Here is an 11,183-nt window from a genome sequence, read left to right as displayed (position 1 = left end):
AAGGTTGGTGAGAATGGAGCATAGAATAGAATAGAATGGTTTTGGTTTATTTGGACCAAAGCAGTAAGATTTAGAAAAAATGTTCAAGGCATATGTAACAAGCATCACTTTCTACTGTAACTATCATACTTCAAGAGTTGATGTAAGGGATAGGGAATTTGTGAAATCTAGGAATATCCCTAGGTTCTGGCCTAAGGAACTGGACACATGATGGTATCAATCAATAAAATATGGAGATTGGGTCAACAGAACATTGCTGAGGGTGCCAGGAAAGGGATTCATGGGTTCTGTTTGGAAATAATAGGTTAGAAATGGTTACTAGACATCTACATAGAAATCTCAAGTAGGCATTTAGATACATGAACCCAGTGTGCAAAGGAGAAGACAGGTAGGATAGACTTTGACCTTTTCACTATGTAGGTGATAAGTCTGACAGGTGACTAGATATGACCACCTTGGGAAAGAAAGAAGGGAAAGAACTGAGTTCAAACCATCCCAAAAGAGTGTAAGCCTTGGTTTTCTCATTTATAAAACAGAGGTAATAACGGATACCCTGCAGGGTAATTCTACAAATTAAATTATATTTATATATAAATCCTAATCTGTTAGACCTCAAGTCCCTGGTCCATTTCAACATCATATCAAGGTTCCATCAAGGCCAGTTTCACAAAGGCTAGGATTGCTCAAGAGACAGGGTTAATAAATTGATTTGCAAAGCCAAGATCCTATGATCTCATAGTTTCCACTCACATTGCTTTCTTTTTCCTTTCTCCTCAACCAGTTCCATCCCCAACATGTTTTTACATGGCACAAAAACATGCACAATACATTTGGGTCATTTCTCATGGGCTGCTAAATCTCAGGTCCTCAGGAAAGAAAAGATCTTCAAGAGTACATGACATCAAGGAGTTGCAACTAGCATGGGTCAAGTCCCATTACACAATTGTCAAGTCAAGTGGCAGCGAACTCCCCCTGGCTAGAATAAGTAACGGCTTCTCTTAGATCCCTGGGTGGGTGCTCAGTAGGGTGAGTGGCAGGCAAATGAATCTTCAATCAATGGTGTGCTTGAGGACACCAACATGTGTGTGCCCTGAGCTGCCCTCTTTGCCACATCCCATTGTCCAGCAGAGTGGCAGAATCTACAATAAGAAGAGCTGACATTTATTGAGTGCCTATTCTGTATCAGGCATATGGGCTAGCACTTTCCATGCATTACCTTATTTAATACTTCCAGAAATCCAGTGATGTTGATGCTAAAATAACTCCTAAGTTATATATGAGGAAACAGAGACTCAGGGAGGCTAGGTCATTGCCCAAGTCAAACAGCTAAGAAGTGATGGTTGTTTGAATGCAGGTCTACTCTCAACCACCATGCACTATCATCTCTTAGCAGTATAATGTCTTAGCCCTTTTCAGTGTATGTCAGCAACACTGACCTCCCATCCACACAGTGAGAAGAGCACTGGATGAGGAGTCAGGATGAGTTCTGATCTCAGGTCTTTCATTTATTAATTATGTGGCCTATAGTATGTCATTTACCTTTGGTGAGCCTTAGTTCTTCTACCTTCAGAATGGAGACAGTAATCTCTGCCTCATCAGGAATATTGGAAGCATACAATGTGATAAGTTTATAAAAATAATTTTCCATTCTCAAATGAGGAATGCATAAAAGGTGGTTATGCAATTATAATGATGACATCATATGGTGATCATGTTTTTGATGCTGCTGCTGCTGATGATAATGGTACACATGCACTCACATACACACAGACACATAGACACACATGCTAGAATGAAAAAAAATCTCAGAACTCTCATCATTGCTTATTAAAACACTTAGAATAGTGCCTGGTACCTGAATAGTGTTCAATAAATATTATCAAATAAGTAATGAAGTTAAAAGAGAAAGAGTTAAAGAAGAATTCATAGATTCAATGTACTTCAAACAATTGGGTCTGGAAATTGATTACCTGTACATACATAGAGTCAGGGTCAGCATGGGACTCAAGGTTTTAATAGCAAGATAAAGATTCTCTTTCTGTCATTTGCTCTTTTCTCAAATTTCTTCTCTTCTTTTGATTTCTCCATACTCTTCTTTCCCTTTTTTTGGTTCCTCCATAGCCTTTCCTCTCTTCTTTCTCCCTAGCTCTTCCTTTCTCTTTCATTCTCTGCAGTCATTTTTTCCTAGCCCACTATGTAATGAACTCTCTTCTTTGTCTTTTGGATTTTCTCTCCTATGTGAATTTAGAATGCTCTTTTGTCTCAGGCTTTGATCACTTTATATAAGAAGTTCAACACATGGCCAACACAGAAAGACTTCTTCCAGGCAATCCAGCCATTGTCATCTTCCAATAAGCAAAATCCAGCTTCCATTGGGCAGGGGATGAGCTGCCTCAGACATCCTCTAAAAAGAACACAAGTCTGGATGTTAGAATTGAGAAATGACCTCACATTCTCCATTCTTCATACCCCGATAATGCTGCCTTAAAAAAGTTCAGATAGACCTCCCAACATTACCTAATAAGTTAAAGCCAGAGGTGAGGTTCAAAACCAGCACAAACTTTTAAGTGTTTTTATGGGTCCATCAGCACTGCCCACCACACTTAAGCCTTTTATTCCTGTGGATCATTAAACCTCCTATGAGCAAGGCATAATGGCAGGTATTAAGAAAACAAAACTGCATCCTTAGTCTCACTTGACCAGTGGACAATAGAAATGAATCACTGGGGGATCCCTGGGTGGCTCAGCGGTTTGGCGCCTGCCTTTGGCCTGGGGCGCGATCCTGGAGTCCCGGGATCGAGTCCCACGTCGGGCTCTCAGCATGGGGCCTGCTTCTCCCTCTGCCTGTGTCTCTGCCTCTCTCTCTCTATGTCTATCATGAATAAATAAATAAATAAATCTTTAAAAAAAAAAAAAAGAAATGATTCACTGGCATGGCTTCTCTTTCATACTGTTCTGCAGCATTGAAATGAGTCTCCAGGGGATAGGTGTCACCTCTCCTGAGGCCCTTCCATTACCCTACATCTGTGACTCATTCAAAGGCAAGTAGAATAGGCCTTTTGGGATACTGACCTTTGCTCTTTGAATAACTGTCATTCTGTTCAAGGTCAAGGTATAAGGTTACTTCTTCTCCTTAGCCCAGGCATCATCATGTTTGGCAGTTGTAAGATTGGTCTTTGGAGACTCCTTAGTTTCATTGAAGTCTTCAACTCACATTCTTTCATTTCTTTGTTGTTTTTATTGAGAGTCAAGGGAAGACAAAAGAATCTCCAAAAACCTCTATTGTGCCATCTTTGAGCCACCCTTTCATTGTCAAGTTAGGTAAAAAGACTGGTCCAGAGAAACAGTCCAAGTCAAGAAATTCTGAACAGCAGTGTTGCGCCAAATCCTGGCCTCTTGTCTCCAACCTGTTGATGGACAGAAAGTCTGAGAAGGAGAGTTCCCGGGTTTGATGCCTCGATGATAACTTGAGGCGAAAATGTTGTATCGAGAGAGGCTGGCCTCCAGTAATTTCTCACCCAGTCTCATTGCTGTCCCAAAGAAAGCTCCGATGGTCTCAAAAACTTGGAACTATAGTTTGGCCAGCAAGTTCATTACGTGTAATTTACTATCTCATTTGATGTGGAGAATCAAATTTGGTGAGAGAATTAGAAGGAGCTGTGGTTTCCCAGTCAATTAACATTTATTAAGATCCATCTGTAAGATAAGCTGATTCATTTATTCATTCGATATAGTTTGTGTCCTTTTCACATGGCAGAGACAGCACCATGAGATAGTCTTAGAACCCAAGCTTCAGAGTCAGGCAGCTTTAGTTTGCCTCCTGGATTTGTTATACACTAGCTGTTTGATTTGGGGTAAATCCCCTAATCTTTATGAGCTTGGATATCCTCAACATTAAGATGAGAGCAAAAGTTTTTACTGTATAGCACTCTTTAAATAAAATAATGTAGGTTAAATAATTCACATTGTAGCTGACACACTGATGTCTGAAACTGTAAATAATAAACATACTCAGAAGTGCTAGATTATAATCAGATGAGAGTATTCTGTATGAGCCCATTATCTCCTGTCTTATTTAGGAAAACATCTGAGAAATCCTTCAGATGTTTATTTTGCATCTGAAACACTTAGTAAAAGGACAGTGTATTTGCATGCATGTCCTCCTCGGTCCAACACATATTAACACAGATGAGTTTCAGTCTTCAATCTGCTCAGTCTTAAAATTTTCTTCTCACTCATTAAAAAAGACTCTGACTTGGCCACAGTTTCTCCAGTAAATCATTCTAAATAAGGACCTTTTGGGTATCATTTGCACCTTCATCTCTTTTTGGCTTTTTTTTTTTCTCTCTTTTTTTTTTTTTTCTTTTTGGCTTAATGTCAAATTTGAGCATATAGCCCATCCAAATGGACCCCTATTGCATCCTGCAATAAATTTACATCACAGATAGGAAAGATCACCTCTTCCAATCCAACCAGCCAATACTGGAAAGTGAAATGAAATAAATGGATTACTAATGTGAAAAATTAGTTTGTAAAATAAGATGTGCGATTATAATTTTGCATTCTTTCTCTTTTTCTTAAGTATATATTACATGGTAAAAACCATGGAAAAATATACATCCAACTGTTAGTAGGTAATAAATTCTAGAAAGTGAAACTGTTAATTATTTCATATTATTATTCCTTTTCATATTTTCAGGAAAGACTACAATGAACCTTTGTTTTTCGTTAATAAGGAAAATAGGACAGTAAAAATTAGGTTAAAAAAACACCCTACTTAGTACAGTTTCTGGCAAATTTTAGATACTCAGTGAATGTTTAATGGTTGAATGAATGGCCCACGATCTGGGCAATCCCTGATGAGCCAACACTCACATATCCATCATTCTGGCTCCAGCACTGAATGATTCCTCTAGGATAACAAGAGAAAACGGAGAAGAGAATAAAGAAAGAAGGTTTAGGAATGAGACTTAGTAGGAGACCAGTTACACCACTTGATTGTGGAATGTTTCACCTGGAATGCATTCTATGAACAAGGAATTCACATCTCTTGGGCACTATTCAGTTACCTCACAGAGAACACACTTCCCTACTCCTTTACAACTGCCGTCGTGACTAGGGGTGGTGGAAGGGGAGGTGGGTGGGGGGTGGGGGTGACTGGGTGATGGGCACTGAGGTGGACACTTGATGGGATGAGCACTGGGTGTTATTCTACATGTTGGCAAATTGAACACCAATAAAAAATAAATCTATAAAAAAAAATAAAACAACCGTCATCATGCAGATGGGTAGTCAACCTGATCAGTCACAAGTGTCACTCAATGGCAATAATCAAGGCCTCCTAATTCCATTTTGGGCTCCTCTGAGAAAGAAATAACATTATGAAATGTATGAGTGATCTTTCAAATTTCATTTAATTTAGGGGCTCCTATTTCATGGGAAATAGGAAAGACAGAGGAGAACCAGAACACTGAAGAAAAAAGATCTTTAGGACATAATTATGAGTCCCAGTGAAATATGTAAAACTTACAATCAAATAATATTTACACATGGCATGAAGGTTTTTAGGAACTATAAGAGAATCAATCCACAAAGAATAAATTAGTAACTCACACAGTGCAGAAACCACCTCATCAGCCCAAACAAACAGGCAGATATTTACCAACAATCTATGGGAAGAGAATTCCCATTGTGTATTTAGGATGTTATCCATCGCTTTGTTGAGTTCTTGTGTTCAGAGAAGTGTGGCAAAGTCTAGTTCTCTTTCCTAAATCCCTGGATCTTTGCCTCTTATCCAGCCTAACCAAAGTCCTACCCTAGAAGACAGGAATTGTTAACTGATCTATTATTAACTGCAATCCACAAAACTGTACCCCCAAATGCCAAAGGAATGATTAAAGTAGGCCATTGATACACCCAGAGGACTCAGCATTCAGTGAACATGGAAAGAGAGAACTATGTCTCCCATATTGCAATTCTCTACTTAAAGGCCACTCTTCTTTCAGATTATCCTTTTATTTTCAACACTGGAACAGGACACTGCCTTTTAGCCAGCTCTCAACAGGTTTCACAGATGTTATGTAGAGACCAGTATTACTTTTGTCTATTCCTCAGACCATTCTTGTACACAACGGTTTAAACAGGAAATAAGAGTTTAATGTAATATTGAGGGTTTACATTTTAACAAAAGTAAGGACCCAAACCGGGGTGATACTCCATTCCTCTCCCTCATCACTGGCATTTGTTCTCTGGCTGGGAAAGATTTGGGAAGGGCCATAAGAACCTTGATCCCATCTTGTTGCACCTTCACCTTTTCCCCTGCCTTGTCAGTGACTGACTCTAAATCTGAGAGAGAACTCTGGCTGTGTCGATCCTAAGGTTTTGGTGCCCTGAAAGTCAATTCATCATAAATATTGGTTAACTGAGATTTGGGTTTTGCACTTACTTTTATTAACAAGTGATTAAAATGTTAATTAAGGTACCATTAGCTGCTATAAAAAAAATTTACAATGTGCCAAGTGCAATAGAAATTTCCACAAAAGTATAATCCAAAATGGATGGTGCTGATCAGCAAATTGCCCTCTTTCTGATTCCAGGGAACAGATTCCTTTGGCTCCATCACATTCAACATGGGGCTCTCAAAGTTAATGGCTTCTCTGGGTCTGCATTATGATATGCAGATAGACTGGAAAGAGCATGACAGAGCCCATGAGAGATCTTTTTGTGCTGGGCAGGAAAATGGGGCAAGTCCCATGCGATGGCATCCTATTGGTTAGAGTTCAATCATATGACCATGTCTAAATGCAAAGGAGGCTGGGAAATGTAGGCTGTGTGCCCAGGGAGAAGAGGAAACAGGTGTGTTATGCCTCTAGCCAGTCTCCATCACAATAGGGAAATAAGTCAATTATCAGCACAATAACAACAAAATGACAATTTCCAGAGAAGTGAGTTCCTGCCTCTAATAACAGCACCTACAGTTCTACACCAGGACTAGTCCTACAATAGGACTTCAGTCCCTACACAGAATAAAGATTTGGTAAGGTTTTCTCTCTAGGAAAATTTAATCACCATCACCGGACACCTCCCTGGTTAAAAAATGAAAACAGGGAAATGCATTTCAGGAGGAAAAAAGTGGTTTTAACAACCAGAGTTGAAGGGGAACAAAAGCATTGAAATCCCTAATTAGTTTGAAATTTTAATTTACCAATGAGCTGATAAATTAAATGGACTGAACTCATTTGGTCCAGCTAATTTAGGTTTTGCCCTAACCAGTTAATAAGCCAAGGTTATTAATAGTCATATTGTAGTATATTCATTATCCTAATGAATCCCTATTTGCCATATTTTCTACCACAGACTAGATAGATGCCTCATGAAGAAAGAGAATGAGAGAGAGAGAGAGAGAGAGAGAGAAAAGAAGAAGAGAAGAAGAAGAAGAAGAAGAAGAAGAAGAAGAAGAAGAAGAAGGAGAAGGAGAAGGAGAAGGAGAAGGAGAAGGAGAAGAAGAAGAAGAAGGAAGGCGAAGGCGGCAGGGGGTGGAAGGGAGGAGGGAAAAATAGTTTTCCTCGTTTTGTGTGTTTTTTCTCCATCATTTGGACAACTACACTTAGCTTTTAGTCTCCTCTGCTCTAATTGCAATGACAAAAAGGAGCTCCGAGTGAAGCAACCCAAGAGTATTTGAAACCAGGTTACAACTCCCTTCAGCAATTTGGTTCTGTAGAAAATATGCCTGCCTGCAAATTATCTTTAACTCCTGCAAGGAGACATCTGGCTCTCATGGGAATTTGAATTTATTTCGAGGTGGGGAAGGAAGGCATTCTTTTTGCCAGTTTTTAAAATGAATTTCTTGACTGTAAGCATGAAAGACAAATTTCCGGCAGAAAAACACCTGAACTCTGATCAAGCTGAACTGATCTTCCTGATGTTGTAGGGTGCCGGGTGAGATACAATGGACTGTGTCTGCCTCAAAACAGATACACGTACCAGCTGGTCTCCTTCAATCTGAGCCATCATCCAATAAATGCAAACCCTGAGGTGCAGTCTTCTCTATCATATATATTTTAAATATCACCTGATATTGACAAGGATAAATTAAATAGGCACACTCAAAAATCACTAATGGAAATATTACTTGGAAAGCAGTTTTATTGGAAATTTTATCAAGGTAAGATGCATCCATAGTTTTCTTTTCTCTCCTCTCTCTCTCTCTCTCTCTCTCTCTCTTTAGAGAGAGAAAGAGTAGGAGAGGGAGAGAGGAAATCTTAAGCTGGCACGGGGCCCAATGCAGGGCTCAAGCTCATAATCTAGAGATCATGACCTGAGCCTGAATCAAGAGTCTGATGCTCAATCGACTAAGCCACCCAGACACTCCAAAAAATATTTCATATTTTTAGAACCAATGATTGAATTTCTGACCTCATTTCAAAGAAAATGCTTTTGATTTCAGGGAAAAAAATTCTGATACATAAGATGTTTGTTGTAAAGCTATTTACATGACAGCAAATGCTGCAATGAGATTGGTTATATCAATTTGTCATATAGACCATAAATGAAGATGGGAGTACCTAGATGACTCAGTCTATTTAATGACCACCTCTTGGGTTTGGCTCAGGTCATAATTTCAGGGTCATGAGATGTAGCCCCACATTGGGCTCCATGCTGAGCATGGGGTCTGCTTGAGATTCCTTACTCCTTCCTCCTCCTCCTCCCCTCTTGCTCCTCCTCCCAATGGAGCTCTCTCTCTAAATAAATAAATAAATTTTTAAAATGAAAGTGTTTGAAATTATGCTATTGCTCCAGTCATATGCAAATTACTATAAATTGTAGATTAGTAAACTCATAATTACTGGGTTTTTTTTTTTAAACTCTGGTGTCAATAAATTTGTGAGCTCAGTCTTTAGCTTTAAGTACATTAGTATGTGCTCTCTGGATGGCTAGAATATGTATTTTTTGTTTCTAATTTGGGGGCATTTTAATGATCTTACATTTGGGATGAATTGAAATCGAATTTAAGGATCACTTTGAAAATGATGTCACTTTGCAAAAACTTGGAGACAGGCTTACAAGGTAACAGTAAGTAAAAAAAAGGAAAGTAATTTGTTGGTACAGTCTGTTAACAAAAATGAAAATTTTGAGAGAGAAAAAATCTATTCTCCTCATTTCTCTTCCTCCTTTCAAAATTTCATCATGAATAAAAATTTTTAAAACAAGAAAAAAGTTTTTGAGAAAAAAATATAAACTCAACAAAAATTGCTCCTTAGGTTCGTATCTTCTCACACCGCAACTGCAGCTCCCAAAATGCAAGATCGTTTAGGTTATGTGAGAGCTGACATTAACCATGTGTCTTCAATATTTCCTATGAGACGCGACAGGCTTCATTCCTAGGAGTAGTGAAGTACCGATGTCAATGTGGCCAACTAAGTGTTCTGTGTCCACCCCCACTTCATTATGGAGCCAGGAGGATGGAGTTGATTATCAATTAACAAAACAGATGTGAGTAAGAATTCCATTCTTCCTCAACTCTGTGGCTCTCCTCTGCCTTGGTTCTAGAAATTACTTCTCAGGCTGAGCAAATGTGGGCAGCTGAAGAGTCAGAATCAGCCTTTGACAGTCCTCGTTAAATCTATCATCTATAGAAAGACTTCAGCCACAAGTTAACAATCTCATTATTGCTGTTGTGGCCAGAATATGGTTTTTCTCTTTCCGTGATAGTGGCACTGAGCCTACCTTTGGTCAGGATTTTCTGCATCATTCTAAGAACTTTTTTTTTCTCTCTCCTGCATTTAGTCACATTCTCTGCTGCTAAAAGAAGCAGTACTAAGTCCTGTTCAGCTGAGCATGAAAGATCCCCTATGTTCCCAGGGTTCTGATGGAGGAGACGTACCTTTAAATTATGAAGTATCTTTAGGATCCTGCTTGCCTGTGATTCCACTCCAGCCCCCAAGTCCTGTCTCCTCCCAAAAATTCAGTACAAGGTTGGATTAAAGAGGTGTGGTGTCAGCCTGCCATGTCACTTGGTTGGTACAGTCCTATTTCCTGAGAACCTACTGGGTGACAGGCAGTGCATCAGCTGCTGCAAATAGGACAGTAGAGAAGTGCCTTGAGCAAATGTTTTCCAAAAGTTATTAACTAATTAAACTCCCCGTTGAGAGTGCTGCAAGGATTTCTCAATGGAAGTCATACTTTAGTTTAAGGCAGATATTCCCAACCAGAGTCCCCCCGGGAGACATAATGCAGTGACTGAAGACATTGTCGCCTTTTGCAACTTGGATGGAGGTGGGGACATGGCTGGGAGTGTATTGGGATCTAACAGATAAAAGGTAGCATGCTGCTAAACACTCTACAATATAAGTAGTGTCAAGATTTAGAAACCCCAGTGATTTTCAAACTTAAGCCAGCAGAGAATCACCTGGAGACTGGGCCCCTTGCCCAGAGTTTCTGATTCAGTATGGCTGGGGTGGGGCCTGAGAATTTGCATTTCTCACAAGGTCCCAGGTGATGCTACTCTTTGCTGGTCCAGGGACCACACTCAGAGAACTGCTGGTCTGTATTTTCACAGAAGGCAGTCCCCCCAGAAAATGATGTGTAACGGTTTGCAAGAGTTAGCTGCGGTAAAAAGGAAAAGATAAACTTGTAAGGGCAGTTTGTGCAAAAACCCAGAGGTGAGAGGTTTGGGTTCAAGGAACAGAAATAAAGGAGCAGGGCTTTGGATGAAGCTGGAGAGGGAGCCCGAGGCAGATGGTGCAGGGTCATAGAAGGATGTGGTCCTTATGGTATTTAGAGCAATGGAAAAGCACCAAAGAATTTTACCAGGGAACTGGAGAACTTGACCAGACATTTGGGGTGGGGAGTCCAGGGGTGCATTGTACCTACAGTTTAACATAATAAAAAATCATGGCCTTTGGAACCAGACAGTCCGGGGTTTCCATCCTAATTTGGCCTCTTACTGATGATGATCAAGGGCAAATTATTCAACTTCCATGAGACTCAGTTTCCTCATCTGTAAAATGGTGCCACTCACATCCACTTCTCTGGATAGTTATGAGAATAAATGAGATCATGTTCATAAAAGTCTGGCACACAGAAGGGCTCAATGGATGTTAATTCTCTTCCATTAAGTGTTAATGATGAAAGGACCAGGGGCTCCTCTAGAAGCTAATTTACATCTCAAAGAGCACACAGCA

At 39.7% G+C, this 11,183-nt stretch overlaps 1 long non-coding RNA gene across 1 annotated transcript; it reads right to left on the bottom strand.

Moving 5' to 3' along the window:
* Window positions 1-1,946: 1,946 nt before the first annotated feature.
* LOC129502618 (uncharacterized) lies at window positions 1,947-10,058 on the bottom strand. The gene is made up of 3 exons (XR_008662991.1): window positions 9,884-10,058; window positions 3,073-3,407; window positions 1,947-2,404 (listed from the first exon to the last, which is right to left on the bottom strand). It is a non-coding gene; the product is annotated as an uncharacterized LOC129502618 (long non-coding RNA).
* Window positions 10,059-11,183: the final 1,125 nt, after the last annotated feature.

Source organism: Nyctereutes procyonoides, unplaced genomic scaffold (assembly GCF_905146905.1).
Source record: "Nyctereutes procyonoides isolate TBG_1078 unplaced genomic scaffold, NYPRO_anot_genome, whole genome shotgun sequence".
Lineage (NCBI taxonomy): Eukaryota > Metazoa > Chordata > Mammalia > Carnivora > Canidae > Nyctereutes > Nyctereutes procyonoides.
This window is presented reverse-complemented; position numbering and strand designations above follow the sequence as displayed.